Source organism: Bidens hawaiensis, unplaced genomic scaffold, assembly GCF_021521415.1.
Source record: "Bidens hawaiensis isolate Kalapana, Puna unplaced genomic scaffold, B.hawaiensis_p1.1 tig00032440_1, whole genome shotgun sequence".
NCBI lineage: Eukaryota > Viridiplantae > Streptophyta > Magnoliopsida > Asterales > Asteraceae > Bidens > Bidens hawaiensis.
Window position 1 is genome coordinate 145,639 of NW_027495524.1, and position 15,214 is coordinate 160,852.

The 15,214-nt window shown below is 34.8% G+C and overlaps 1 pseudogene across 1 annotated transcript; it reads left to right on the forward strand.

The window, feature by feature from the left end:
* The first annotated feature begins 758 nt into the window (after window positions 1-758).
* Window positions 759-11,877, forward strand: LOC143583502 (uncharacterized; annotated as a pseudogene). Its single transcript, XR_013144183.1, has 14 exons — window positions 759-904; window positions 1,059-1,266; window positions 6,612-6,701; window positions 6,813-6,903; window positions 7,642-7,708; window positions 9,399-9,441; window positions 9,569-9,740; window positions 10,063-10,161; window positions 10,281-10,349; window positions 10,445-10,584; window positions 10,758-10,940; window positions 11,032-11,142; window positions 11,230-11,266; window positions 11,593-11,877. The product of XR_013144183.1 is annotated as an uncharacterized LOC143583502 (transcript).
* Window positions 11,878-15,214: the final 3,337 nt, after the last annotated feature.

The following is a 15,214-nucleotide window of genomic DNA, read 5'->3' on the forward strand; positions in this document are numbered from 1 at the left end:
TTCCGAATGAATGTTTGATTTCTCTTAATTCATCATATAATTATTAACAAGGTAATTCAAAACCCTAATTCTCTTTCTCGCTTCTCTGCATATCTGTTTTAGCTAATTATTATTATTATTATTATTATTATTATTATTATTATTATTATTTATTGCCTACCAAGTGTTCGATGAAATGCCTGATGCTACAGAAAGACACCCCCTTTACTATTTTCATCAATAATATGCTATTTTGTTCAGGGTTTAACTGGGTTTTGAATAACCAGATAATAAGGTTATTATACATTTATCTCTTGCAGATTATTTTTAATATCTATATATGCAGCCGATATCGGACTGATGATATATAACCGATATCAGTGTTTTAAGTCTTAATTCTCAGATTATTTTTGTGTTTAATGTTGGTGTTTTGCAAGTTGCAAAAGGTTAATCTGTTAATGGTAGGATAGTATACTGAATTGCTATATATAGATATTCTTCATGATATTAAAACTACCTATATCCAACCGCGACATCCGATATTTTTCCGCACTAATTGCATAGATTTTGATAAACTAAAATCATAAGTTAGTTTCCTTCATTGATCAATTTAAAATGTACATCCAAATACTCCTTAAGGCTGTGTGTATCACACATTTATGACATTTTTCAGAAACGTTGCAGATATATGTAGATGAAACATTAAATTTAAGTTTGGAATTCAAGTATCAAAACTACGTTAAGAAAAGATATATTGACATTATACATTTTTACAGTTTTAAGAAGGGCAATGGGGGTGATAAAAGATGGATCAATCTCGGGTGTTTTACCAAGTAACAAAGTCTTTGCAGTTAACTATCCTGGTTACCCTTCATCTATTGAACGGGCCGTCGTCACTCTTGGTGGGACCCAATGTATTGCCAAGGTAAGACATCCCATTTACTTGTATGTGATAAAATTAGACATTGTTTGACTTTTAGCTAACTTTATTGATTTATTTGTGTTTGACCTGTTTGTCAATAAGTTGAAAAAACGTCACCTGTAAGTTGTTAAATTGATATTGTGTCTGTACTCTGTAGGCTCGCGAGTCACCATCAAACAATTTAGAACTTCATTTCCGGCCTGAAGATCCATACTCGCATCCAGTAATTGGGGATGTTATGCCTTGCAACCAGTTTTTGTTGAAAATATCAAAACCGAAAGACAAGGGACAGATATCAGAAGCAGCAGAAGATACCATTTGTGCTGATGTTGTTGCTCATGTTTCGGATGCATATTATTTTAACGGTTAGAAAAAAAGATCAAACTTTTTTTTTTGTATCTTAATTAGAGGGGGGTAATTTTAACCCATTAATCTGGTTAATATAAAAACTATAAACGTTTTTCTAATGTCTATTTGAATACTTATAGTATCCTGAATTGTTTTGTCTAGAAGAAATTGTTTTATGTTTTAAATTAATCATAATTATTACCTTTCCTATATACAAAACTAATATAAAAAGGACAGAAGTGTTGGTGGGTTGTTTTTCCTTGCCATCTCTGAATTCATTTCAAATGATTGTAAACGAATCGAATGAACACAAACGGAGCATGTTCGTGTTTGAACCTTTAACTTTAGCCGAACAAACGATCGAGTTGGTGTTTATTTGTAAATTAAATGAACATGTTGGTGTTCATTTATGTTCGTTCGTTACCAACATGAACGAACGGTTCATGAACGTAAATGAACAAACATAACTGATTACTGATGTAGATGAACGAACATAACTGACCTAAAAGCGTAAAACTAATTAAAAGTAACGTGAAGATAATGTATAGGGCCTAAAAGTTATTAAAACCATAGTTAGTTGTAATGGACCAAAAAATCTTGTGTTGAGTATATGATAGAACTAAAGGTTGAAATAGATAGTAGGCCAATTCGAGATGGAAAATCTCCGATACAAGGTTCAAAAGTACAAATAATCGAAGACCAAAAAACAAAAAAGAACTGAAAAACAGTATTAAGTAAGATAGCATTCTTGGCAGTTTCTTAGCTCCCATTACTGCCCACTCATCCACTATATACGCTACACTCCTACTCAGTGTTGAAGGGTCCAAATATTTCCCAAATAATATTTTAAGCTGCTCCATTGAACAAAGCAGGTCAACCCGTTTACCCTCATAACGTAAACTTTAATTGGACTCGTATGGTTACTTCCCGCTGGGTAAAACGACCTGTCCTCAACTCGGAAAGTAGGAAACTGGGCAGCAAACAGATCGTAGTTTTCCTAGGTGGCGTCTTCTTTATGTTGATGGGCCCGTAAAACCAGCAGCTCCAATGTCAAATTCCTGGCATCCTGAACCCAGCGATGATCCAATATTTCCTGTGGTTGGAGGTTAATATCCCAATCAAGAGTGATAGGTGGTGGTGTGGCAGGTTGAGAAGTAGCCTGTCCCCAAGCGGGTTTCAACATAGAAACGTGAAAAATGGGATGAACTTCGGAATCAGCTGGTAAATTGAGTTCATAGGCGACAGGACCAACTCGTCTGCGTAAATAATATGGACCAAAAAACCGGGGAGATAACTATTCGAACCTATGTTTTGCTAAACACCTCTGGCGATATGGCTGAATCTTAAGAAAGACTGCCACCCACTTCAAAATTCACTTCTCTTCGTTTCAGATCTGCACTTTTCATTCGGTCTTGAGCCTTTTGCAAATTCTCACGTAACAACATGAGCATGTCATCCCAATTGCGCAACTTATTTTCCAATTCTGGATTGAGTGTTTCCCAGGTTGAGGGAAGGGGGTTCCTGTCCATAAACTAAAGTGAATGGAGTCATCTTAGTGGATGCATGAAATCCCGTGTTGTAAAAATATTCTGCCCAAACTAAGAAGGAACTCCGTTTGGATGGTTACTCATGAGCAAAGCAACGTACAAAAGCCTCCAAAAGTTAACCACCTCTGTTTTCCCGTCAGTTGGGGGGTGGACCGGTGGTAGCTGGTGCTCATCTTGAGCTTCGTCTGGCATTAGCGTAACAGCTCCTGCCAAAAATGACTTAAAAAAGACACATCACGGTCAGAAACTATTAATCGAGCGACACCGTGTAAACGGATTATCTCCCTGCAAAAAACATCGGTGCCCCCTTTTGCCTTAAAAGGATGAGAGAGGGGGATAAAATGAGCATACTTGCTCAATCTGTCAACGACCACGAAGATGGGGAAGGCCAACCGCAAAATCCAACGAAATATCCTCAAAATCTGTTACGGAATCGGTAACGGTTGGAGCAGCCCGGCGGGTGAAAGGGTATCATATTTGGTGCGTTGACAAGTTAAATACTGCTACACATAGGATCTAACATGTTGCTTTAACTTATGCCAAAATATTGACTTTCCACCCGCTTCATTGGTTTAAAAAAACCCAATGACCTACAGCTGGTGTGGAATGTGCCTCAAATAGAATGGAGGCACGAACTAGGATGCCAGGAACCACAAGTCGCTCTTTGTAGATTAAATACTCCCCGACAGACGAAAAACCCGGACAAGAGGAAGAGCTGGTGTGGAATGTGTCTCAAATACTCGCCCTTTGAAGCAATTTCAAAGCAATTTGCACGTACGCTAAATGCAACTCGAGTGATGGCTGTAAATCAATATATCATTAAAGAAAGCGAGTATAAAACGTCGGAGAAATGGACGAAATATATCATTCATAGCATCTTGGAATGTAGAGGGGGCGTTCATTAAACGGTCTTCTCCACATCTTACAAATTAACCTGAATTTGGTAGTTCCTGGAACGTAAATCCAGCTAAAAAAAGACAGTGGCTCTGTGTAACTTGTCAAGCAACTCGTCAATGTTGGGAATCCCATGGTAACTTTGTTCAAGGCCCGATAATCCACACACATCCTCCACGTGCCATCTTTCTCTTTTACCAACATAACTGGGCTGTAGAATGGGCTAGTACCGGGTTCGATGAAACCAGCTGAAAGAAGCTCATTTACTTGTCTTTCAATCTCAGTTTTCTGTGAATGTGGGTACCAATAAGGTCGTATATTGGGAGGGTAATCATTTGGGTTTAATGGTATAGAGTGAAAGTGAGATCGAAATGGGGAGAGTGATGTCAATCCATCGAATACACTCGGGAACTCTTTAATCAGCAGCTGGACAGAAGTTGGAATTTCTGATTTTAGACTTGTATCGATGGCGAGATGTTGATATGTTGATGATTTTTGCGGATCCAATGCTATCCCTTGCACCTCATATTTACTATTCATGGTGAATATGAGGAACATTTCGTTTCAATTGGCTTGCACCGTATTAAGCGAGGATAGCCACTTAATGCCCAATACTACATTAGCCCCACCTATGGATAAAGGATAAATATCTTGGGTAATTTCCTGGTCTGAAACTTGCAAGTGAATATGTTTACACCTGATTATTCCCGATTACCAATTTGTACACCAAAGCTTACTACAAATTGATTTGTTATTTTTTAATTCACGTACGAGATTATGGGTCGACCCACTATCTTTCAAAATTAGGACCTCACTGGAATCAACTTACCCTGAATTTCATAGTGGTAGTGTGAGAAAGCTCTAATTGATCTAGTCTTTGGATACTAGGTCCTCATTAATGGTGGAATCACTAAACAAGTATGTTTGACATTGTTGACAATCAATTGATTTTCGTTAGAAGTTATATGATTGAGTGTGTATGTATGTAGTCTGGAATGAATTTGGCAGAGTAACTAGAGGAAATCGGTGATTTGGACCAAAAGTTATGCCATACTCATAACCTTAACTCGTATAAATACGCACCCCATGCGCATGGACTAAGCGCAAAACACCCCATACGCACACAAGCCGTGTGTACGGGCTTATAACTAATACAAAATGACAATTTTAGCCCCTATACATTGTTTTAATGACCAAACGATTTATGCAAGACAAGACAAACATAAAAATGCACCAACAGTGTGAGACTTCCTGAGTATAGCATGAAGATTGATTTTTGTAATTTTATCCGGTTTAATAGAACTGCCATCCTCTTTACCTTCAGGGGTTTCCTCCGTATCCTCGTTGATCTGCAGAAGATTAAATGTGACCGTTTTGCAACGGTGCCATGGTCCGTATTTCTCACCACATCGGAAACATTCTCCTTTCAAGTATCGGGTCTGCTTTTCTGCATCGGACAAACGGTTTGGGGCTGGTTTGGCAGAGTTTACCGCATTAGATGAAGTTGCGGTGCTGGAGGTTGGAATTCTTGGTAGCCCGAGTGTGATTGCCTTTGGATTCGTACTCTAATGCGAGGCTCATGGCATTATAAACTGTTCTCGGTTCGTGAATCCTCACGTCAACCTTCAATTCCTCCTTGAGCCCGTTTAGACAAATCCCCCAACAGACAATGATCTGGCCAATTAGAAACAGGGGATGATCTACATGCGAACTCTCGTCTATATTCAATCACTAATCCAGTTTGTCTAATCCTACACAAATACTCATCTGTGTTCTGGAATTTGGGTAGTCCAAAATGCACTAACCAGTTCCTCCTAGTCGGCTGGTGTTTGTTCAACAGATAACCAAGAATAAAGGCCTAGTGCATCACTGGTTTGCGGGAATCAGGTAGAGAACCGCCACTCTTTCCTGAATTGCTCCGAGTCTGTACCATCGTAATTCCCGACAATGGAATCAAAATGATAATGATGCAGTTTTGGAAGTGATCATTGGCTCAAGACACTCATGATAATCAAAGATGATAATTTGAACCGAAGGTTCCAAGAACAATGTTCTTATAATAATTAACTTAATCAAAAACTCTCCCTAAACAATACACCCTAACACCCTTTTTATACTAAATGAAAAGAAGATAAAAATGGAAACAAAATAAATATAGTAATAAGAGATAAAACTGAAAATAAACTTAAGAAATTTAAACTAGGAGATAAATTTGCATCAAATAAAACTAGGATTGAAATAAGGATATATTGAAATAGATAGTAGGCCAATTCTAGATGGCAAATCTCCGATACAAGGTTCAAGAGAACAAATAATCCAAGACAAAAAACAAAAAAAATTGAAAAGCAGTATTAAGATAGCATTCTCGGCAGTTTTTTTCCCTCCCATAACCGCCCACTCATCCACTAGATGCACTACTCTCCTATTCCATGTTGAACGGGTCAAAAGAATTCCCAAATAACATTTTGAACTGCTCCATTAAACAATCTGGGTCAACTCGTTTACCCCTCCTAATGTAAACTTTAATTAGAAATATATAAATAATTGGACTCGTATCAGTACATTAATGAACGTAATTGAACGAACTTAAACAAGCGTAAACTGTTTACCCCTCCTAATGTAAACTTTAATTAGAAATATATAAATAATTGGACTCGTATCAGTACATTAATGAACGTAATTGAACGAACTTAAACAAGCGTAAACTAACGAGCATAAATGAACGCAAACTATCCAAAGTTAACGAATTTAAATTAACGGACACTAATGAAGTAACATGACATGTATTCATGTTCATTCGTTGAAGTATATGAACAGTTTTTTTTGTTCATGTTCGTTCATTTGTTTAATAAACGAACTTCGCCTAACGGTTCACGAACTATTTATTGAACGTTTGGTATATTTGTGCTTGAATTATACAGGAATGGCAGACTACCAACACGTTCTAGCTGTTCATGCTGACGTGGCACGTAAAAAGAAGCGGAATTGGGCTGACGTGGAACCACAATTTGGTTTGGTCCTCATCCCCATTGTTTTTATTTTATTTATCTTTTTTATTATATATCTTATTGTTTGTGAAAATTTGTTAAAATTGGTTGCTTTTTGTGTATGCAACACTGCAGAAAAACATGGGCTTATTGATGCAGATCAAGAGGATTTAATGATTTTGTTACCACCTCTTTTCTCAATTAAAAATACACAGGAGAATTTGGTGTAAGAATCGTTTAATATATATATATATATATATATATATATATATATATATATATATATATAGGGTAGGGTTAACGTAAAAAACAATAGTTTTTGTGAGAAACATAAGAATAAATCTAAGCCCTTGGATCTAGGATCTTGTGGTTAAGATTGATAGTTTTTAAAAACCGTATAGTTTCCTTTTACATGGTATAGTGTCCTATTTAGGTGGTGTGCTTTATTTTGAGGCCTTCTCACAAAACAATTGTTTTTTATTTTACCCTTTTCTATATATATATATATATATATACATATATATAGAAAAGGGTTCAAATAAAAATAAGGAATTTCTAGGATGGTAAGAACCATAGATTTTTGACATGTGGCATTACCACATATGGTGAAAAAACAATTATTGGAAACTATGGTGAAAGTATATTTCTAGGAAACTATGTCGGTTTTTGGTAATTTTAAATCTCAACCATTGATTAACATGATCCAATGACTATAATTTATTCCTAATTTTTAGTTGAACCCTTTCTATATCGAGCCGGGGGTCTCACCGGAAGCAGCCTCTCTATCCCTGTGGGATAGAGGTAAGGTTGTCTACATCTTACCCTCCTCAGACCCTACCATAGCATTGCTATTGGTGGGATATACTGAGTACGATGATGATGATGATGATGATGATGATGATGATGATGATGATGATGATGATGATGATTTCATTCATAATATTTTTTATATATTTATTTTTAGGTTGAAACCATCTATATATGCCAGCCTTAAAAAGAAACAGGAGGCAACTGTGCAACACCGTTGGGAGGTATTTTGTATTTGTATTATCATGTATCTGGTAGGTATTTTGTATTTGTATTATTATGTATTTATCTTAACTAAAAAGCTTAAATGGGTTTAATTTTCTGTTAAACACATGTGAATTTACCCTTTTTTGTGAAAATAAAAATCTAAAATAAAATTTTGAATTTAAAATATTCTCTTGGACCTAGGGATGAGCATGGTACCGGACCGGTCCCGATCTCGAAAATCCCTAATTCTTGGTACCAGTACCGGTACCGAAATATTCGGTTCGGTACCGGTACCGGGACGGTACCGGGATTATACCGGTACCGGAGGTAAAAATCGGGAAATACCGGTACCGGTACCGTACCGATCCCGAAACTTAAAACTTTGGTACCGATTCAGTACCGACGGTACCAAATCGGTACCGATTTCGGTGCCGGTATCGGTACGGTACCGGTACCAATCGGTACGGATCCCGATTTTGCTCATCCCTACTTGGACCCACCTCTTTTTTAATGAATATATAAAATATATGGGACCCACCATTCTTCTTCAATGCTGCCTAACGTGTGAAGAAGATTAAGTGGGTGGATGGTGACCGGGCCCGACTTAGTTTTTAGGAAGAGTAAAGTGTCATTTCGTTCTTGTGGTTTGGCAAATAATGCGAATTTAGTCCAAAAAGTTTATTTTTTGCATATGGACCCTCCACGTTTCCCAGTTCTTGCTAATTACATCCAAATTACTAACCCCGTTAAATTTAATCGTTAAGTTAGGGGTAGACATGTCTTTTCACCCTTTCTTTATTATAATACTTATTTTAGTGAACTTCGGTTTTCGTCCCTCTAGTTTGTCCAAATATGCAGTTTTAGTCCAGTAGGTTTAAGTTTGCAATTTTCTTTCATATGGTTTCATTTCACTTGCAATTAAACCCGAATTCCCTAGTATCGTTAAGTCTGGTCGTTAAACCCATCAGTGTGCCCTTCACGTGAGGGGCAGTTTTGTTCCTTTTGTTTTTTTGTTCCTCAAATACACCCCAACCCCTCACGTGAGGGGGCTTGCGAATTAAGACTGAAGTTTATTTAGTGAGAGAAACGACAAAACTGGTCGTCACATGAGGGGCGTGCAAATGGATTAACGACCAAAATTAACGAGGTTAATAAATTCGGGTTTGATTGCAAGTGAAATGAAAGTACAAGTACGAAAATTGCAAACTTGAAACTATTGGACTAAATCCGCAGATTTGGACAAACCACAAGGACGAAAACCGCAGTTCACTAAAATAAGTATTATAATAAAAAGAAATAGTGAAAAGACATGTCTACCCCTGCCTTAACGATTAAATTTAACGAAGTTAGTGATTTGGATGTAACTGGCAAGAACTGGGAAACGTGGAGGGTCCATATGCAAAAAATAAATTTTTTGGATTAAATTCGCATTATTTGTCAAACCATAAAGACGAAAATGGCTCTTTACTCTTTTAAGAATAAGGGTTAAAGGGTAAATTTTCTTGGTTTTAATAGAAAAGCTAAACCTAGATTTAGTTTTTGGACCATTGATGAAAGAGATATTGGTTGGTTTGGTTGGGACCAAATCTATAACTTTTAACTTTAGGGACAAAATCCAAAATTTGAACCAAAAGTCCAAAACACAGGACCATTCGTGTAATTTACTCAATCTAGAGGGTATAATCATTTTCAATTTTTGTAATGCAGATGGATATAGAGCCTAGCCTTGCAATTGAATTCAACATCAAAGATATCCTTATTTTTAATGTTTTATATGCGCATATTAATTAATATCTAGTTACCTATTACCTATTATCATTCTTTGCTTTATATAATACTGTAAAATAGAAATTTATTCTTTGCCTTAACATTCATACATGTTCCTAAGAAGGTGAACTGGGAAATGTTCATAGCTGAAGGTTCAGAAGATTGGAAATGCCAGGTGGCAGTATGTGATTTGTTCAATGAGCGTCCCATATGGATCAGACAATCTTTGTCTGAGCATTTGTCTAATAAAGGTTTGAAACTTGGTAGCAACATTATAAAAAGGTATGTTAGGGTAATTCCATATATACCCCTGAGAAGTAAAACTTACAAGGCAACCGAAAAATTAATATCATTCATATATACCCATTTAAGATACTTAAAAAAAACATATTTATAAATACAGTTTATAATATGACCATTGTGCCTTCTCTTTTTCTTTATTACCATATCCTAATGCAAGTTAAGTGAAGGGTATAAATGTCATAAATTTGTTGGGTAAATATGATATTTTACCAAGTTTTGAGGGGATATATGACAATTTTTGCTAAATTAAATTAGAATAAAACTATAGTTTTATCTTTAATACAATATAATTGGTTTACAGGTTTCTCTTCAGGGCAGCTTATTATTTTGCAAACGGGCCGTTTCAGCGGTTTTGGATCAGAAAAGGATATGATCCACGTAAAGATCCTGAATCCCGCATGTAAGAACTCTATGATATTAAATTGCTTTTTTATACTGTATAAAGTGATTATCTTTTTGGCTTTGGTATTTAAATCTTTTATGATATCTTAATACTGTTTTAACACATTTTGACCACAGATATCAGAGGACTGATTTCAGAGTACCACCAGCTTTGAGAAGCTACTGTGATAATGGCATAGCATCCGGGTAGCACATTGCTTAGTTTTATTTTTCAAAATCTTTAATTTATATATTTCAAATCTCAACCCGACCGAACCATCAATTGTTTGATTCTTTTGCAGGTTAAAGCATAAATGGGACACCTCGTTACAACTTTCGCGTTTTCCCATACAAATGTCACACCTCGTTACAACTTTTCGAACTTGTTGATGATTACATTCAACAAGAGATTAAAAAGCCTTCGACTCAAACATCTTGCGATGTAAGTTATATTATACTTCGCTTCATTTTACATACATAAATGTATACATATATATACATACATGCATATATACATATGTTTATACATTTCTACATACGTATGTATATATGTATATTAATATATGTATGTATGTATGTATGTATGTATATATTGTAAAATCATTTACTTAGCAGTTAGTAACGGGTTGGTTCACTGCACACATGCTCGATATCTTGCGGTTACGAGTTGCTGTGAGGTTTTTTTCAGTATATCCAAAACCCGGTGGAGAGTCCTTTCTGAAATCGGCTTCTTTACGTTTTGAAAAATCAAAAAGAGCTATAAATGTGATAAAAGAAAAGATAGTAGAGGTACAGGTTGTTTATCAACTGTTGTATACCTCTTTACGTTTATATGAATTTATTTTCATGCAAATATGGTGCGTTGACCATAGCTGACTATGCAGATGAGGTACATGTTGAAGAAAGAGAAATGAGTAACGATGAAGATGATGACATGGAAGATGATGTCGAGGATGAAAACGCAGACGATGATTTTGATGCGTATGAGGGACTTGATATGGTATAAATATAATCGTTTATCCTGTTTATTGTTTAGGTTTCATATGATATCTTCGCCTAATTTAATCCCTGCTGTGCATGATTGTAGGGTGGTGACGGGACCGATAATATTCCAGAATCATCTTGTATCCTTGATATAATCACTATTACCTTAGCCCTAACATTTCTATCATTATCTTTTTTTTAATAACTTCTTGCTGTTCTTAGTTTTAAAATGTGCACCCGAGGCGCAAACAAGCGCTTCTTCTCACTGTTTGAGGTGTTATTTTTTATATTAAATCGTATATAGAGGTTATTTATATATTAAATCGTATACAATGGTTTTTATATCAAATCATTTAGAGGTTATTTATGTGTTAAATCGTACACAGTGGTTATTTATATATCAAATAAAAACTCGAGGATGTGGAAACGATGCTTCGTTCGAGTGGTTTTCCTATATGTTTTAAAGATATCAACCAACAGAATGTTTCAAAGATGTACTTGCAAGAACTATTTGGTAGTTTTCCAAACCGTGGTAATGAATTACATGATTCTGAAAACAGTGATGGAGAATATCATATATATGATGGAAGCAACTCTGAAGAAGATGATGAGTACTAACATTCTTTTCTTATGTAGTGATGTATGCATTATCTTACAAATCTTAAGTTTTTTTAGTGTTTGTAAATTTAATTTTTGAGCCAATTATAATCATATTTAAGAATACTGCAAATTATTTTGTCGTATGGTTTCACGTGATATGCGATGCGGACTTACTCTTTTTAATGTGTCATGTACGTAGGGTTGTGCATGGTTTGGTTTGTTATTAGCCTCAATCAAATTTACTAATTGCTTTTCGGTTTATCGGTTTGGTTTATTCGGCTGGGCCGGCCCTTGGAGGAGGAGGGGGGGGGGGTTGCGCTGGGTAGAGGTGCACAAAAAACCCGTACCCGGAATCGGACCCGAAAATAGTACCCAAACCGGTTCTTTTTAACCGGAACCGACCCTACCCGTTGGGTATGGATAAGGTATGCATTTTGAGCTCAATACCCGTACGGCCGTACCCGCTTTATACCCGTAAATACCCGAAACCAGTCATACCCTATACCCATATGGGTTTATACCCGATATCCGATACCAAATTTTTTGATACCTGAAATAATACATGAGTTTTTATAGTATATTTTTATGTTTAATTCACAACTTTTATGTTTAAGTTATTTTAAAATACATATTATTAAGTAAATAATTTGTACTTAACTGGATTTATGGTTTTTATAATATATTGTAATTATTTCTATAAATTACAAAGCAAATTTAAATTTTAAAATAATTTAAACGTATAAAAAAATTACAAATTCAAAATCGGGTATTAATATCGGATCGTACCCAGTTCCAATACTTGGTTATACCTGAACCCGATCATATCCTACCCGAGTACATAGAGTTGAGTTTTTCTCCTCAATACCCTACCCGATTTCTCTCAATATCCGATTTTCCAATACCTGATCATACCCAAAATCGGTTCCATAACCGAAACCGGGTATTAGAAATAACCCGATTTGTGCACCTCATTTTTGTCATTGTACATCGTATATGCGAGTTAGGTCGTTTGAAGTTGGAATCCTCAGATAACGACCACCGTATAATTGTATTATTCCTATATAAATAATTTATTAATAAAATTAAATTAAAAATAATTAACATAAACAATTTAACACAATACGTTTAAACAATTTAAATTTTACCGTAGAACCAGTAGAGCCAGACACTAACTTGTTTGTGAGGGCCCACATTGCGCTCATGACCTCTTCCTCCTCCAACGACTGTTGGTTCATCTGATCAATATTCTTCGCATCCTCATTAGTTGATCCCAAATGTCGGAAGAGTTTGGGGAATCCATTTTAAAAAAAAACTTAATGAAATAGGTTTTGTATTGATGAAGAAGTATGAAATGGTGAAAATAGTTGAATTGGTTTGGTATTTATATTTGAGTTTGTATATGAAATGGTGAAAATGGTTGAATTGGTTTGGTATTTATATTAAGTTTTTATTTTTTTTAATAGTTATGACCGTTCAACGGTCAACTTATTTTTCTATTATTATTATTATTATTATTATTATTATTATTATTATTATTATTATTATTATTATTATTATTATTGGTTTGAACGGTGACAAATAGTAATCCCCCCTATCGCCCCTATTGTAGCTGTCGGGGGGGGGGGTCACCTCAAAATTCGCCCTCATCACCCCTCAAATTTCGCCCCACTACGAATAGCCTAAGAGCAATGCCATAGTCTCACTTTGGTTGCAGAACTTCACGGACAATGCCATTGTCTCGCTCTGGTTCCAGAACATCACAATGTTATTAATGTTATTGTTGAAACCAGGCTTGGTTTGACGGTTTGCGGTCCGACCGGAACCAGCGAACTGCTGGCTGGACTGGTAAATTCTTTGTTTTTATTAAATCAAAAATGATGTAAATGAGGGAAACAAACCCATGCACTAACCCGAGATGACAGCTTAACAAATGTTATAATAGCCAACCAATCAGGCACCACTGTTGTTCTATTAATTGAAACATAAATGATATATATTGAATGATCCATTATAAATGGAAGGTTTCTGAAAGTATGACGATGATTGAATTTCTCAACTCTGATATAAGTAACTAGATTTAGAGCTCGTGTAATACACGGGATTATCCAAATTATACAATTACAAGTAAAACAAATACTTACATAATGTATATGAATAAATGCATTACATATATGTTTGTATCTATACTATGTGTAAAGTTGATTTTATTTATATCACAATATAATTTTTTTAAATGAACTTAACAAAAAATGCACGTGCAAAAAACATACCCGAGAACGCTCATTTTATTGAAACTTTCATTGTCAGTATCATATATGTATGATTGAAAAAATTTACAAAGAACACTTCTCTTACAATAGTAGTTCTGATCACTCATCCTAAATACCGAATGAGCATTACTTTTTTTGAAATATTTATTAATTTACAACCCATAGAAGGGAATCTGAACAGTAAATTATTACGACGGTTGTTCTTCAAGAACTATGTTTTTCGGAGCTACACCATGAAAAAGATTTTGATAAGTTTCAGGGGTTATCAACTTTTCCATAATGGCAACATAAAAAATCACATGTTAACCCATTTAATTTTGTGAATATTTTGCTTCATTTGATCATAGGTTTGCATCACATGCTTCCAATACAACGTTCTGATCACCATTGAAGGAAAAATTAATGTTGACACAAATGTTTTAAATTTGATTAAAGTTAGAAGCATCGATATGCATGGGGTGTCTTGTCAGAAGTGCTCACTATATTTTCTTAATTTTAATAGTCGAGGGAAAAATAGTCAATTTTTCAAATCCCGAACCTTTTAATTATTTCTAAAATGTATTTGAATATAAATTTGAAACCCGAATTATGTTTAAAATTCTAACTTTCATCCGTTTGACATTTTTAAATCAACATTTCTTGAACCTGTAACAAATTGGGTGATAAATCTATTTGTATTCTCAAACTTTTAAAAATATTCATATTTCCCAATTTAAACCATAATAAATTTTGACCAAAATGTCGTTAACTTGTACCAAATAATCTATTCACCAACTTTTGACTGTAAAATCAAATTTAAGTTTCACAAAACCCGAAACAATCGTTGATAAAAAAATCAACAATGCTTGATGTGTAGGCGAGAGTGGCATAGTACAATGATCAAGTTACACGGACCAGATTTCATCCGCATATGTTATGTTTATAAAAGGATATTCGAGTTTTGTTTTCCTTTATAATTTTCAACAATATACGTAGTACAATATGTTAATGATTACACTTGAAATTATATTCTTTTCAATCTTTAACAAACATGGTTTATTGTTAATTTTTAGTTTCACCACGTATTTTGGAATATATAATAAAATAAAAGTTAATATTTATTTTGGAATAAAATGTAAAAAGAAAATAAATATAACATATATTAAGTTAATTAAGATCTTGATTTTGGAAGGAAAAAAGTTATGTCTCAGTTATTTTTTTTATTATAATAGGTAGATA